This window comes from Mus pahari, chromosome 21 (assembly GCF_900095145.1).
Source record: "Mus pahari chromosome 21, PAHARI_EIJ_v1.1, whole genome shotgun sequence".
NCBI lineage: Eukaryota > Metazoa > Chordata > Mammalia > Rodentia > Muridae > Mus > Mus pahari.
In genome coordinates this window covers 52,114,625-52,130,810 of record NC_034610.1, presented here as the reverse complement: position 1 = coordinate 52,130,810, position 16,186 = coordinate 52,114,625, and positions in this window count along the sequence as shown.

Here is a 16,186-nt window from a genome sequence, read left to right as displayed (position 1 = left end):
AAAAAAAAAAAAAAAAAAAAAAAAAAAAAAAAAACCAACAACAACAAAAAACCAACAACAAAAAAACAAAAACAAAACAAAACACCAAAGCAAACCAAACCAAAACAAAAACCCCACCAAAATAACAAGATATAAGACACAGTAAAAATCTTCAGCAGAGAAAAATAAAAGTCCAGGCCTAGTAATCTCTAAAAGAGAATCTGCTAATACTTAAGGAATTAATATAAGTCATTCCAAACAACTTCCCCAAAAGAAATAACATAAATAAATATTCTAGTGAGCATATAAGAGTAAAGCCTGCAACATCTAAGCTACCACAACCAAGTTGGACTTAGTCTAAAAATATCATGTTGGTCCAGACAATGATACTGATCAATGTAATACTTCATAGTAATAAAACAAAACAAGAAAGCTCATGATTATCATAATCAATGCTAATTTAGCAAGAGATAACATTTTTTCATGACTAAAACTATATAATTGCCCATAAATGAGAGGTCATTTCCTCAGCCTGACAAAGGGCACAACCTTCAGCTTGTGTCAACCTAACACAGGAAACTTAATAGCTTTCTATCCAAGAAATGAGAAAAAAATATTTCTATTCCCCCTACTTCATTTTGCAATGTGTAAAAAGTTCTAGCCAGGAAATTTGTGAGAGAAAAAGAAATGACTGCATGATGATTGGAAGAGAATGAGGTAAAACTGAATTTCTTTAGGATATAATCTTATACATAGAAAACCTTAAGCAACTCATTAATAAACATACAAAATTATACTAGAGTTATTGAGAAGGTTGAACAAGGTTGATTGTAGACTATAGGTCAATATTCAAATTTCAGTTGCACTTACATAAACCTTTAGAAAATATTCCAGATGTAAGTTTAAGAACATAATTTCACTGATCAAAAAGTTAAAATCCTTAGGAAAAGAGTCAATAAAATAAAGTCAAGATTTTGACTGAAAAATTATAAAGCATTTTAAATGAATATAAAAAGAGAGCAGAAACTCCTTGTGTTCTTAGACTGAAGCTCATAATATTATTAATTCCTCATATTATTCTCTCAAAAATGCAATTTATTTTCTAATAAAAATGAATACTTTTATCACAGAACTCTTTTTATCACAAATGCAAGGGACACAGAATAACAAAGCAATCCTTAAAGAAAAGAACAAACTAAGTATTATTTACTACTCCCAGGTTAAAACTATGTATTAGATAGCCACAGCGGTTTGTTTGTTTTTGTTGTTTTTTTGTTTGTTTGTTTGTTTGTTTTACTTTTTATAGCCTATAGTGTAGAGGTTCAGATAGATGGGTGAAGATATAATGGAACTGAGCCTAGTTACAGTTCACATATATATGGCAAAGCAACTGGATGTGGAAAAACTCCTAAGGCTTCAACCTTACCTAAAGAACTACAGGCAACTGAGGAAAGCTGTAAACAGGAACACTGGGCCTCCCCAGCAAAGAACACATCAGTCAGTTATCCAGTGAATATTCTGCACTGAAAACAATTAACATTACACAGACTGGACAGGTTATATTTGGGAACAACATCTAGTTAAAATAGCTAAGTACTAATAGTTAAAATAGAGGCCATGAATTTTAAGGTGAGCTGGAAGAGGAATATGGATAGGTCTGGAAAGTAGGAAGAGAGGAGAGAAATTTTGTGATCAGAATATAGTTTCAAAAATTAAAAATATGAATGTCAAGGCCGTTCAATATGGAAAAAAATTATCCTAAGAAAGGATTTTAAAAACAGAATGTCCTCCATATGTAGCAGGTATGCAGTTTGATCTTCATGCTGGTTCCACAAAAAACAAAAAACAAAACAAAAAAACAACAAAAAACAAACAAACGAACATACAAACAAAAAAACTGGAGTAGGGGTGGGGGTGGGGTGATACCAAAAGCTGTAGCCTGTGTGAGGGCTATGACCTTCTAGATGGGCTGCCTTGTCTGGCCTCAGTGGGAGAGGATGGTCCTAGCTTTGCAGAGACTTGAAGTGCCAGGTGGGACAGATACCAAGGGGGCACACCACCCGCTCAGAGAAGAAGGGGATGGGGGATTAGGGAAGGTTTGTGGGAGGGAGTGACCCGGAGAGGCATCCAGTAAGTGGGATATACAGTGAATAAGTAATAATAAAATGATAATAATAATAATAACAAAAACAACAGAGTGTACTTAAGTAAAAGAATGGATTTGGATTCCTACCAAATATTATATATGAATATTAACTTAAAATTAATAAAATGTATGAGCTGAGATGATAAAATAGAAAAAAAACTGTACATACAGGGTTTTTGTTTTGACCCGGAATTAAACAGTAATTGCCTAGTTAAGATTAAAAATAGTAATAACTGAAACAACCAAAGGAAAATGATTTAATTGGTCTTGACACTAGTTAGGGTTCCCCAGAGGGAAATTATATATAAAACCAAACCAACCAACGCAAACCACACCATCCAAACCAACCACACCCACCCACCCAACCAAACCAAACCAAAACACTACCAGAGCTACCAGGGCCGCTCAGTGGGTAACGGTACTAACTGTCAATTCAGATGAGTTGACTTCAACCCCAGAGACTTACCAAGTAGAAGAAAAATGATGACCACAAACTGCCCTCTGACCTCTACAAAAGTTCCATGGAACATTTAGTGCCCTGTCCAGAAGAATAAATGTATTATAAAAAAGAAAAATAGAAAAGGAAGAGCGACTGAGTAGCAAGTGTTTCAGTCACATGAGCCTATGGGAGACATTTTACGTGCAAGTCCTAATAGGTGAGAGTTAATTAGCATGAATTTCAGAGTTCAATGCCAAAAAGTAGGGAGTCAGACAGTCTAACGGTACGAGAGTGCCCCAGCTCTAGGAGAAAGAAAGAACAAATATACTGAACTCTGCATTTCAGTTTTTTCCTGGCCGTTGGGTAATTGTGTGTGCCAATCCCCCTTAATAATAAATACTGCCTTGCCAACCATCTCTGTATCCTTTAATCTAATCAAATCCATGCCTAGAATTAACCATCCAAGACTGCATCAGCATTAATTTTTTTTTTTTCTTTTAAGGGCACTGTAAATCAAGTAAAAAGACAGGCCACACAGTGGAAGGATATGGTTGCCGGTCATACATCTAAGATAGATCTCCTATACAGTATGTATAAATAATAGAATTTAATGTCAAACAGACCAATTCAAAAATCGGCAAAGAATCACTATAGACATTTCTCTAAAAATGTATAGTTGCCAACAAGCATATGAGATGTTCAGCCAAGTGTAACTCCAAACCACAAAACGATTTTGTTTCAGCCAGAAGGATGAGAATAGAGGGCTACAAACAAGTGAGTCTTGGTAACAATGTGGAGAAACTGGAAGCTCATACATTGCCAGGGAGAATGTACATGCTGTAGTTGGAGAAACCAATTTGGCATTTCTCTACAGTGTTAAGGGTAGAATTACTAACACAATTTTTCTCATGTGTGTATGCCATGAAAACTAAAAAGTTACAGTCCTACAAAAACTTGCACATGAATACTCATGGCAACATTTTTCATGATAGACTCAAAACTGCCCAGATTCCATCATTTTTGAATGGATGAACAAATTGTAGCATATCCTGAAAATGAGATACTATTAGAGGAGTGAACTAAGAATGCATGCCACACATTGTGAAATTACATTGTGAAGATGTTGAGCAGACAGAGTCCAAAGAGAGGGGGGGAAACATAGTTCATATAATTGCATTGATTATTCCATCTATGACAATATCATAAACCACATTAATAGCACCAGCAAAGGGCACTGATTAAGGACAAATGATGACTAAGAAAGGGGGCAGGGCTTTTCTTTATGTATGGAAATGTTCAGAATTAACAGTGATAGTTCTGAAACTTTGTAAATGTACCAAAGCACACTGAATTATACACTTTAATGTAGTATCTGAGTTGTATTTCTTTTACTTGAACTTGAAAGATAATAGAAAACTATAGTTAAGAAATAAAACATAGAGAAAGGTATAAGATGCAAAATAATAGAGAGAAAATGCACAAAGTGATGTATTTGCTTAGAGAAAAAGGATAACACATATGGTGAGATGTAACAAGAACTATGAGTGGTCATATAATTTCTACTGTATCTTTTAAGCATTCTGTCCAACTATGGGAAGCATCCTGTTGGGTATCCATTTGCATTTCTTGATGCTGCCAAAAGTAAAACATGGAATATATTTTTGAAATGCAGATAATTCTGGAAATACAATCTACAAAGTATAATTTTACCACCTAATAGTGTTCAATTTTTTTTGTGTAAGAATAAGCAAGTGACACCTTGGGAATATTGAGGGACACTTCCTCCACCAACAGGACATTGTCATAGGCATAGAATTCTGAATAGCTTTAAATTTTCCTCTGTAATCTAGTCTGCCAAAATATTTGATTTCTATCATAATAAAACTAAAGTACAGAGAAAAAAGTCAGTTCAGTTATAACTTTCTCCTACAAAAAGTAAGTCATGGATAATGCAACTTATTTAAGCACATTTTGTCAGAAAATTATAACACAAAATCTTTCACATACTGCAAAAATAAAGTCATTCTATGTAAGAAATTCCCAATATATAAGCTTTTAGAGATGCCAGCAATCTGGGTTATAGAGCTCATGAGATACTGTAATTATAGTGAACATAGTTGAAACTAGAAGAACTAAAAGGTTCAAAGGTCATTGTGCAAAGCAGTAAAAGAGAAATTCAGTATTAATGATACTGGCGACATTAGGATTAAAAGTAAGGGGAATATTAACAAGCCACATTTATTTATTTATAACAAGAGAAAGGAAAAAATATGAAATAAGAAAAAGCAAATTATGTCCTGTCAAAATGAAGAAAAAGAGTACTACATACCTTTGTTAACTTATTATCCTGTTTCTTTGTAAAATGTTCATTTGGTTTTCCTACTTGCTGGATTATTTAAACAATATGTTGTCACAAGGCATTTCAGCTTTTCATATGTGGGCAGAATATGAAAACCCTATTTCAAATACTCAATTGCATATTGTTAGCATTTTTCTTTGTGCTTGTCATTTTCAAAACCCTTCATAATTGTGTGTATAAGTGTTATTACTGTTTGTCTGCATGTATTATTATCATTGTGAGTAAAACTGAAGAAAAATGAGCAAAAACAGATAGGGTATCTCAAGTGTTCACTGTCATTGGCCATGGTAATATGACCCACAAAATGTGAATTATGTTTAAATTATTGTCATCCACTAACTCAGAGACACTGATACACCAGCACCTCTCTTTACCCATGGAGTTCCATAGTTAAAACTTTAAATCTTTGTGAAAGATGAAAGGTTTGGAAAATGTTTCATATGTGTTGAATATGTATATATATATATATATATATATATATATATATATATATATATATATATATATATACATATATATATATATATTATATATATACTACCATTTATTATCCATACATTAAGTAACATAGTATAATAATTACTCTTATAGAATTCAAATCATACTAAGTATTGGAAGTAATCTGGAGGTGATTTAAAAGTATACAGATGGGAGTTGCAAAGCTGGAGAGATAATTGTCTAGAGGATCCAGATTCAATTCTCAGGAGCTTTGAATTCTAATTCCTGGGAATCTGATGGTCTCTCCTAGCCCCCACAGGCACCAGGCATACATGTGGTGCGTAGATATTCATATAGGTAAAACACCCAAACACATGAAATAATAAAAACAAAAGCACCACAAAACTACTTGAAAGATATGTGTATAGTTATATGCAAACATTAGGCCTTTATATTCAAGAATCTGTAGTATCTGCAGGTTTGAATATCCATGATGAGGAGAAGGCTCTGGAAGAAACAATCCCCCGTGGACACAGTAGGATGAGTAAATGTAAAATAGTATTCAGCCCATTGCAACCATTCATTAAGTGAATGTATTAAAACTCAGATATTTGAAAACAAGCATTTCCCTTTGTTATTGCCCAATAGAATGGTCAAAACCAAGTGGAAAGTTAATACAATTCTTTACTGTGTGTGATTGCTGCACTCATTAGAAGACTTCAAGCATCTCTGTCTCTTGCCATAGAAATAGAAATAGCAATAAATTTTAGCATTGTGGTTTGTGTGTTTGTTTCATGAGATCAGGTCCACGAATTATGGCTCTGGCAGCAGTTTCCCGAATGAATTGGTTTGCAACATTTCAAGGTCTGTTAATAATGTCTTAGATTGAAATCTCATTAATTTAGGATAAAAGGCTTTAAATAGAGGGCTTTAAAATTAGTGGTGCTCTGTTATTAAGGAGTAGCTGAAGAGTCACAGTCTCTTACAGTATTAGTGTAATTACAGTTTCTAATCAGTTTTTCACTACCATCTATTAAATCCTTCTGATGACAGCTCCTTTCAAACAGAACAATAGCATTCCAAAGAGCTGCCTCTCTCAGTGAATCAAATTCTCCAAGGTACAATAGTGACCAAGATAAAACTCACATTAAACATGAATGCTTATTTCTTTCCACACTTTTGCCGATTTCCCAAATATTATTAGGAAAAAAAAGTCTGAACCCCCCCATCACAGTTCCATATTTTATTTGAAAATATTGCGAAGAAAATGCTGATCTAAAGTAAATAGGAATCCAAAATAATTCAGTCTTGAGAAATTTGAGGGACTTTCTGTAAGGTTTAGTATATAACATGCTTACAAGTGTCTCATTTCCTCTGGTTGGACATAAGCAAAATAGACATGCCACTGGACATGTAATTGGCATTCTCAACATCTCCTCAAAGGTTCCAGATAGCATAATTTTTATATGTAGGGAAGTCAGTTTTCAATAGGATAAGTTTGTGTAATCACATCACAAGGAGGTGGAATAGAGAGGAACTAAAAGCCAAGGGTTTCTTGCTTCTTCTTCATCATCATCTCCTCCTCCTCCTTCTCCTCCCCCTCCTCCTCCTCCTCCTCCTCCTTCTTCCTGACTTAAGGTAGGATTTTCTTTACAGACTTCCTGGAAATGAGTCACCACTTTATCCAAGATTTTACAACATTCCCAAGATGTCTCTTCCTCTTTGCTAACCTGAAAATATACCTTCTAGAACTATTCCTGAAGCTGGTGGGCTAGTGTCAGGACAAGTTTCATGCATTTAGGGACCTTTTAATTCCTTCCAACAAAGAAGCAAACCTGTGAACTCTTCTCGTGAGTCACTGGCTTCCACTCTGAGAATACTCTCTGATTCTACATTCATCCACGGAGCCGATTAAAGCAAGTACTCAAGGTGAAATGCTTTTCCTGCCTAAGTTCGCCCATATTCTTAATCCATGTTTTCCTGTTCACTTAAATGCAATACTATTATGCCTTCTCAAGAGAGTGATGTGAGAATTATTTAGAAGACTGGAATAAAAACTTTAATATAAAAATTTAAGAGCAGATACAAATTTCTTGAAAAAGTGCCACGCCATTTTCCCAAGAAGATTTTATTGTGTATTAATTACCCCATTTATTCTCCTCAATAGCTGGGCTAATAGGACTGGCAAAAGGAAAGATGTGTTTCTGCTTATCGAAAATTTAAAATTGGAGAATCTCTATGGATAATAATTTATTTGATTTTTTGGTTTCTCTGTAAAATATTGTAGTCCAAAATGTTCCACAGTTGTCTATTTCAAAGAGGTAATAAAATCATGCCCTGGGCCAGTATTGTTTTATAAAACAACTATTGTTCACATGACACAAAAGAGCTTTTTAAGTCACCAACAGTTCATTATCTGTCAGAAATTTGGGCAAAGTCTGAAAGTTGTTTAAAGCATCTTGACGTGGCTCATTCAACTTCTGCTTCCTTCTGTCTTCTCTCAGGCTCTGCAGAGACTGTCATCAAAGTGCTTACACTAAACGCCATATATAACTCCAAATCCTAGGTTTCTTTGGGCTACGGGCTCTAGCTCTTCTGTCTGCATATCAGTAAGGCAGACATCTGAGAAGTCTAGCTTTCAGGTACTGAGTAGGCAAGTAGAAATGGAAGAGAAGATGGCTGGATGAGCAGATGAATGGAGAAAAAAATTAAAGTACCAAAAAAACCTGGGCTCATGATTTTCTGTTAAATAAAAAAATATATACTACAGTAAAAATGTATTAAAGTAAAAAATTATTCTCTTTTGGGAATAAGCATGTATCACCTAAAATGAACTACCTTTTATCAGTACCAATGAACTAGATCTTAATTTGGTACAACTGTTAATCTCACAATTAAGGTAAATACAGTCCTAAAGTGGAAACGAACAAAGAGACTGAACCATATTAATTCATCCTCCCACCAAAAGCAGACTCTGGGTTGAAAATAAAAACTCTTGGGTGGGGGAATCCATCGAAAACATCTGCCAATAGTGTTTCAAAGAGCAAAGAGGACACTTATTGTGAATGTTATTTCCAAAGCCCCCCAAAACACAACATCAATAGAGTCCTGTTTGTTTTTTCTATAGTCAGTGGATCAAAAGCCTGAGCAGCAGTGTGATCTGCTCTTTGTAAGGAGAAAAGGTCTGTCCAGAGGAATAGGGAACACATCTGGAAATATCTGTCTATGAAGCCGCTTGAAAAATCACCATGTAGAAACAATAGGAGAAACATCTGTGCTGTGTGAAGCAAAGCCATAGAGGAAGAAAACTACAGGGGAGACATCTGCATAACCCAGACAGCCTAGAGCAGAGACAGGCACCCTTTGAGTGACAAAGCTTCCCAAAGACTGTTTTGTAGTCACATGCAATCAATAAGGACAGTTTTGCCTCCAAAGTATTTAGATTAGCAGCACCTGTCCTTGACAGAGCAGAGCAGAGACATAATACAATGTGGAAGCAACCACAAAAGAGACCTACAGATGCATGGATGCTCTGCATCTACATTGTACCCAGTCACTGTGAAGTTGTAAATGCTAACTAGTTATATTAAAGTTATGCATTAGAACAGCTCATAAATATATTTCAACCCAAAATAGTGTATGTATTATTGTTCTTATACAACTTACGTACATGAATTTTCAAACACAAAATAACACTTTTCATCAAAATTAACACAACTATGTGTTATCGATCATATTATTGATTTGAAGTAGAACAAAGGATGCAAATGAATAGTCTTTAAAATATAAGTTCACTATAATATTTTCCTTTTCTTTAATATGTCCATTCTTCTGTTTTTTATCAGTTAAACCATTTGCCACTAAACTATAAAAGAACTATTCGTCCATATGTTTAACAATACCTTGTCTGTATAAATGTGAATTAAAAGTACACTGTTGCATCTGTTTCCTTCAGCTGCTAGATGAAGCCTCTCAGATGACAATTGTCAGAGCTCAGGGAATCTTGTGGAAGAGCCAGGGGAAGAACTGAGCAACCTGGAGGGGTCAAGGGCACCACAAGAACATCTACAGAGCCAACTAACTTGGGTCCATGGGGGTTCACAGAGACTGAACCACCAACCAAAGAACATACATGAACTGGACCTGGGCTCCCTACATATTGGTAGCAGATGTGTTTGGTCTTCATGTGGGTCCCCCAGTGTTTGGAGCAAGGGCTGTCTCTGACTGGTTCTCTGTGGACTGCCATTTGATCCCTTCCTTTAGCTGGGCTGCCTTGTTGGCCACAGTGAAAGAGGACACACTTAGTTCTGAACTGACTCGATGGGCCAGGGTAGGTTGGTACCTCAAGATGGTAGTGGTGGTTGCAGCCTCTCCTCCTCAGAGAAGGGAAGAGGAGCATGGAGGAAGGGGATGGGAGAGTTAGACTGGCTGAGATGAGGGAAGAGGGGTATGATCAGGATGTAAATTGAATAAATAAATTAATTAATGAAAAAACTAAAAGTATCCTTCTTGGATTTTGTTATGCATGTGACTGGGCCTACCAGCATGGTGTTTCCAATGGCAGTCATGGTCAGTAAGCTGTCACCTTATGTTAGACTCCAGTTGGCTAATGCTTTCATCACATCTTGAGGGTCTATTTTGGCTATGAAGTGCAACATGCAGAGAGTTAAGTAGCTATTTCAAATCCCTCAAAAATGTGATGTTGGAGAAAACACAAGTTTTTCTTTTCAGAAATCACCACATTGGCTTTTCCTCTCAGTTATTTTTTTATTAGAAAATTGCTTATTTTCATTTTACTCAGCCTGTGGTGTTGTTATTTATTTTTAAATTACTTTTAACTATCAAGAGTCTTCAATTTAATTATCTTTCACATGTAATTTATGAATAATTTTATACTGCTCCACTAACTTTCTCCTACTTTATGTATTTAGGTTTTCTAAATTTGGGCGATAAAATTGAAGCTGTGGCAAGCAGCTTTGTCTACTGTTCATGGTTTGGGTAAATGTCCCCCAATGATACATGGGTTAAAGATTTGGTGCCATGACCTTGGTACTATTTGGAGTTCGTAGAATTTTTATGAGACATGCCCCTGTTTGAACTCTTCTTCTCAAACAGTAATGTGTCCTTGACGGGGATGTTCAAATCACACACCTTCTGTACCACAAGGTGAACAACTACCCATAATGTAGTACTCATCCCATGGCCCAAAGGGAGGGATTTCCCTACTATGGTCTGAAATCATGAGGCAGAATAAACTTTATTAATTAAGTTGATTATCTCAAATATTTTGGTATTATAACAGAAAGTTCATAAATAGATTTTATTTAAATTATATAACTAATAAATCACAGGCTAATCTTGGAAGATAAAACATTTGGTTCCAGACATAATCCCTTATTTTTTCTTTCTAAATGTTTTTCAAGAAGTTTATGGAGCTATCAGTTACATATAATAAAATAGTTCACAGCAGTCTCAATGTGTAAAGTCTACTGTAATAATTTGTATGTTACTTGAGTTAATATTGCTCATAATGCTATGAAATGCATATTTTTCTCATGAGTACCATAGTATATTTCATCATAAATGTGAGGGAATTTGCCATTGCCGTCAAAAAAGAATCCACAGGTCAGATAATATTTTATCTGTCTCCACTGAGTTAATAAACAAACTGGAGAGGTTTAAAAAAAAGGCATTGCAGGGAAAAAAAGATATAATAAGCAAATACAAGATCATTGTAAATTCATGTAAATCATTCTGCCTTGGTTAATTATTGATGGATCATTTCTATAGCAACTGATGGGGGGGTTGTTTCAATTCTTACATATAAGCAGTGAAGACCATCCTCATAGTTGACATTTGCCCAACTCCCAAGCTACTGCTTAAAACTTCCAGCCAGCCATTTCATTGATCTGTGAATGCATATAATCGGCAAGCAAATAGTCACATAACTTGTTTTGATTTTCCTTTATTGAAAATGTGATCTATGGCCCAATGCAGTATTGCATTACTAAACATGGAGAATAATTCAAAAATCAAATGTGTAGTGAGTATAAAGTATTTCGGGGAGCACTCCTCCATACTGTATTTTATGACTTCACTTCAACCTTAGCTCAAAGCACATGATGTATTAACTACACTGAACAGCACGTCATCACATCACGTAACACCAATGAACACTGTCTCAAACACCTTCACTAATATTCTAGACAAACATATATTAGGAACAGTAAATTTTTTTCTGTAAGGACAAATGTTTCTGCTTTTATAAAATCATAATGGTTTGATTACAGAATACAAAATCTTGCGATATTTTCATATCATCAAATTTCAGCACATAAACACAAAATTAGCATATCTTTGGATCATACTTTGCTAAACTTTTTTTTAATTGATCTTTGACTTACTGACAAATTTTGTATGAAAAGATTGCTCAATGCATTTGGCATGGGTTTAGGATAGAACTCCCAGCCATTTCTGAAAAGCATTCATGCATACTGCCACCATTTTGTACCATATACTTATGCAAAATGGCATTCTCAGCACTGACAATTGTAAAACCAGAATATTGATCTACCCTGAAAAATATTGAAGATATTCTGTATCCGATAGCAGCTAATATTCAATCAAGGGTTAATTACTCATCTAAAATAAACAATTACATCCATTAACATGTACACTTGGATTTTGTTTTTTAGAGTTGGTAAGATATTTTATCTACCAAAACTTTTCAAATATTACTTTATTATTTGTTATGAGTAAATGTCTCCTTTTATACATTTTTTGTATGTCTACATACCTGGATCAGGTAAAAAGATATTTCAGCAAAAAGGGGTCAGAAGTGGAAAATGTTCCAAAAGCCCTACTTCAGATAACTTCATTATGAGGTTTTTCATATTTCATATTTCTATGCCCATCATCTTGCTTTTGGCCTAACTTATTATTATATTGTGGATGAATAATTAAAGCCACCTTCTTACACTTTCTGCATACAGTTACTCACTTTTGAAAACCATCTTATACTCTGATAGTCAAACAAAATACTGCATACTCCAGGCTACCTTAGCTCTTCTCCTAAGAAATACTGGGGGCTTGAGATTGAGGCTCTCTGCAGTCTGTCCAGAAGCTACATTTTACCACTTGGATTCTGACCAAAGAAAGAATATACAGTGACCAGAATTCTAATACATTTTAGTGGGAGTTAAGAATGAGAGGGAAAGTCTCATAATTTATATCTATCATATGACTCAGAGACCCTATTAGGCATTTTCTCCTTAAGGAAAAGAAAATATGACTGAGAATGGTGCTACATGCCTGTAATCCTAGCACTCAGTCTGTGGTTGCAAATTACCTGCACATTGTTGCATGTAAGGCAGCGGTTAGAAGATCTGAGAAGGGATTCTGATAGCAGTTTGTTTTGGAAATGGGTAAGTCATGGTCAGATTTATCAAATAACACATCGAAGACTCGTCTAGTTATTATACATAACTTGCAGGTATTATACATAACTTGCTCCCAAAAAAGTACACAGTGTGCTTCCTGATGTTGTTGGCATGATTAGGGGCAAAGGACTTGGAAGTTAATTTTAAAAATGGATTGGTATGTAGAAACAGGAAGACATATGGGAAGATGAGAGAGGAGAGTAGTTAAGAATGTTTTGATGTGTAATGCATGTGATTTCCCGTTATGCCCTCATATGTATCTTCTGTTCTATCCCAAATGGTCCACTTCTGTTTGAATACACTGTTCTTTGTCAACTCTTGGCTTTTAACGTAAAATATATCCTTCTCATTTTCTTTGGAAATCAAATCCAGCTTTATATAAGCTTCAGTTTTGATAACTAATTTTGTCTAAATCATATTCTCCTCCACCCCTCCTCAGGTTAATTGATATTATACTCTTCATTGTTACTTAATTCTGCATTTTTACAAGAGGCATGCTACGATATTGACACTGCAAATCCATGGATGGTTAGAGATCCTTTGTTATGAGTTCTTACCTTAACGCTATAAATCTGCTACATCCTTAGATGGTCATTGTAAAGGTATGCTAATTCATGCTAGTACTGTTCATGACAGAGCCCAGTAAATGGTAGTTATAATCTTTGTGTCATTTAACCAATATCTTAGTCTTCATTATATTATTCAGTATGTGTTTGATAGAAGTCGACAGTGCCTCTGCATTCTTTCCTAAAGTTTAGCATAGACATTAAGAAACTATTTTTAATGGGTAGATGAAAACGCTAACATCTTAGTGTGCTTCACAGATGTACTATTTATCTCTGCTTTGTTCTCTTTTCTTGAAATGTAATTTTAATTAAATTACCTCCTCTTATATGCAATGCCAAACAAAATTAATTTCAAATAATCAACTCTGCTTTTAAAAGATGCTCTCGTGCTGTTCCATTGGTCTTGACCATCCCGGTGATATTTAATAGACATGCTGATATGTACTGCATTTGTCAGTGTTTCTTTCTGTGGCTGGATCCACTTAGTCATTCATTCATTCATTCATTCATTCATTCATTCATTCATATTCTAGCTTAAGCATCTCTGGAGTTCTGAGGATGTAGAAGTTTTAAGGCCTGACACAAACATAAATTTTATGTCTTTTCTTTTTCCCTAGAAAAACATTAAAACATTACCAGAAGTTGTAATTTGATGAACTTCAAAAACTAGACCCTCTCTACTATTCTAGAGATCAGGACTAAGACTCATCCCCTTCATGAGCACCAGTGATGGCAGCATAATCATTTCTCTGGGATACAGACTACGAAAGGCACTGAGAGATACCATTAACAAGGGGTGCATCTTGTTGGAGAGTCCTCCCCTGCCACTACAGCAGAGGGACATCCTAGAAATTATGAGTAACTATAGATTTTCAGCACATCCATCAGAAAACTTACACATATTGTTTAGAGTTCCAGAACTGTGGCCCATGACTGCTATTGTGTGAATAATCTCCATGTTCTATGCTATCGCAAGAACTTATGGTTCATGTACACACGCTTTTAAAACATCAACATAGCTTTCTGCACTTTAACTATAACTTTCAGAGGAACTGTGCCATCTCTAATAGATGCAGAAGGCCCAGAAAGAACACAGCTATAAAGAAAGCCTGCTGATTTGTTTTTTAGCTTAGAGGCAACAAATCAATACTTAATGCCATCCTTATTTCTTAGAAAACATGTTTCATGTAAAGACCCATAAGGCTGTCAGAGGATGTCAGGAGACATGCAACACAGGCCTGCTATTGCTTAAGATAAAGAGGCTCGAAGGTCTGTGCAAGTCAGAGGCTCATTCAGTGAAGAGAGATTGTCTGATCCTGTCCCCAAGAGCACAGGTGCAGAAACTGCCGTTCTCATGAGCATAGATGCCTGACTTGAGTCTCTTTAGGCTCTTTGTGGGCTGACTATCAACCTGGGACATCCAGTATAACAGAACAGTTCTGGTAACTCATAGGAGAAAAAAGGCAACAGAAATCCCAAGAAACTAAAAGACATTTCTGCAAAAAAAATAAAAGAATATGTATGGTGCCCTTTGACTTAAGTTGGGACTTGCCAAGGTACACCTTCAAGAATACTATGTAAAATATAACCCGAAGGAAGGCTTAAAGAATGCTAAGGAAAAGCAATTCAAGAGTCCACAGAAAACTATGGGGCCCCTTGTGCTCTACTAATTGGAATTGGTGATTGGGGGAGGCAGGCACGCATGCCTAGTGACAATCACTGATCTGAACCCCGTGTACCTCATGTGCCGCACCTTCTCATATTTCTTGAACTCACTGTACTTTTGGACTTGTTTGTTCATTCATAATCATTTATTCAGTTTGTATACATTTATTGAATATCCAACTCGGACGAGGCACAGAATTAAACGCTAGGGATGTATCTTTGAGCAGAATAAGTATAATCTCCTTCCTCCAGCTTCTGATTTGGGGATAATTGCTCTTGGCTTTGAATTAGAGTAAATCACAACATATCATCTCTCAAATAAAGAATCCTAGGCCAAATACTTCACCATGATAATCACAGAACATGGTCGAATCTAAAGTGTACAAGACCCAAACCAGATATGGAAGGAACTAGAGGAAAAAGAGGCCGAACCACCTTACCATTTGTACCTCTCCTTTCAGATTCTCCTTTCAGGGCAAACCCGGGGTATTTCTAAACTGTGCTTGGATAAAAGGAGAAGAATTGCTATTCAGCTGAGGTCTTCAAAGTCCTCAGAGATTTGGAAAAGCAGGGCTCTGCGTCCCTTCATGTGCCTGTTTCCTACAGAGCAGCTGTTTTGAGTTGTTTTACATCTTGGGCTTTCAAATAAAATGTTCTGTAAAAAAAGAACAATGAAGGCTGAAAACTTGATTTACAAGAATAGACCCCACAGTGACCAAGAAGCCCTGCAATGGACCATGCATGGGAAACGTCTCAAAACCCATGCAGAGAGGTCAGCCACTATCCTGGAACACAGGACATCTCAGCCAGTACTTATCCAATGGTGGTGACTGGTGTAGATGATAATAACCTGATTTATTCTCATGTTGCATTTCTTCCTTGTGTGCCAGAAACAATAACCATGAAGGGAATGAAGAAAGGCAAAACACTGTTGTTTCTCACAAGTCGTGTCGCCTAACAAGTGACAATGTCCCTGCTTATGCCCTGAATAGTCTCCTTTTTGAAGCAGTTTTATGGCTTTCTAAAGAGCTGTCCATGGAGATTGAAAACATAGGATCATGAAAAATTGCATAAAACAGAGCCAAAATAGCCGGAGTGGAGAGTGGAGTTGCGATCTGGAAGTTTGATGAAAACCTTCTTTAAACCATTATGTTT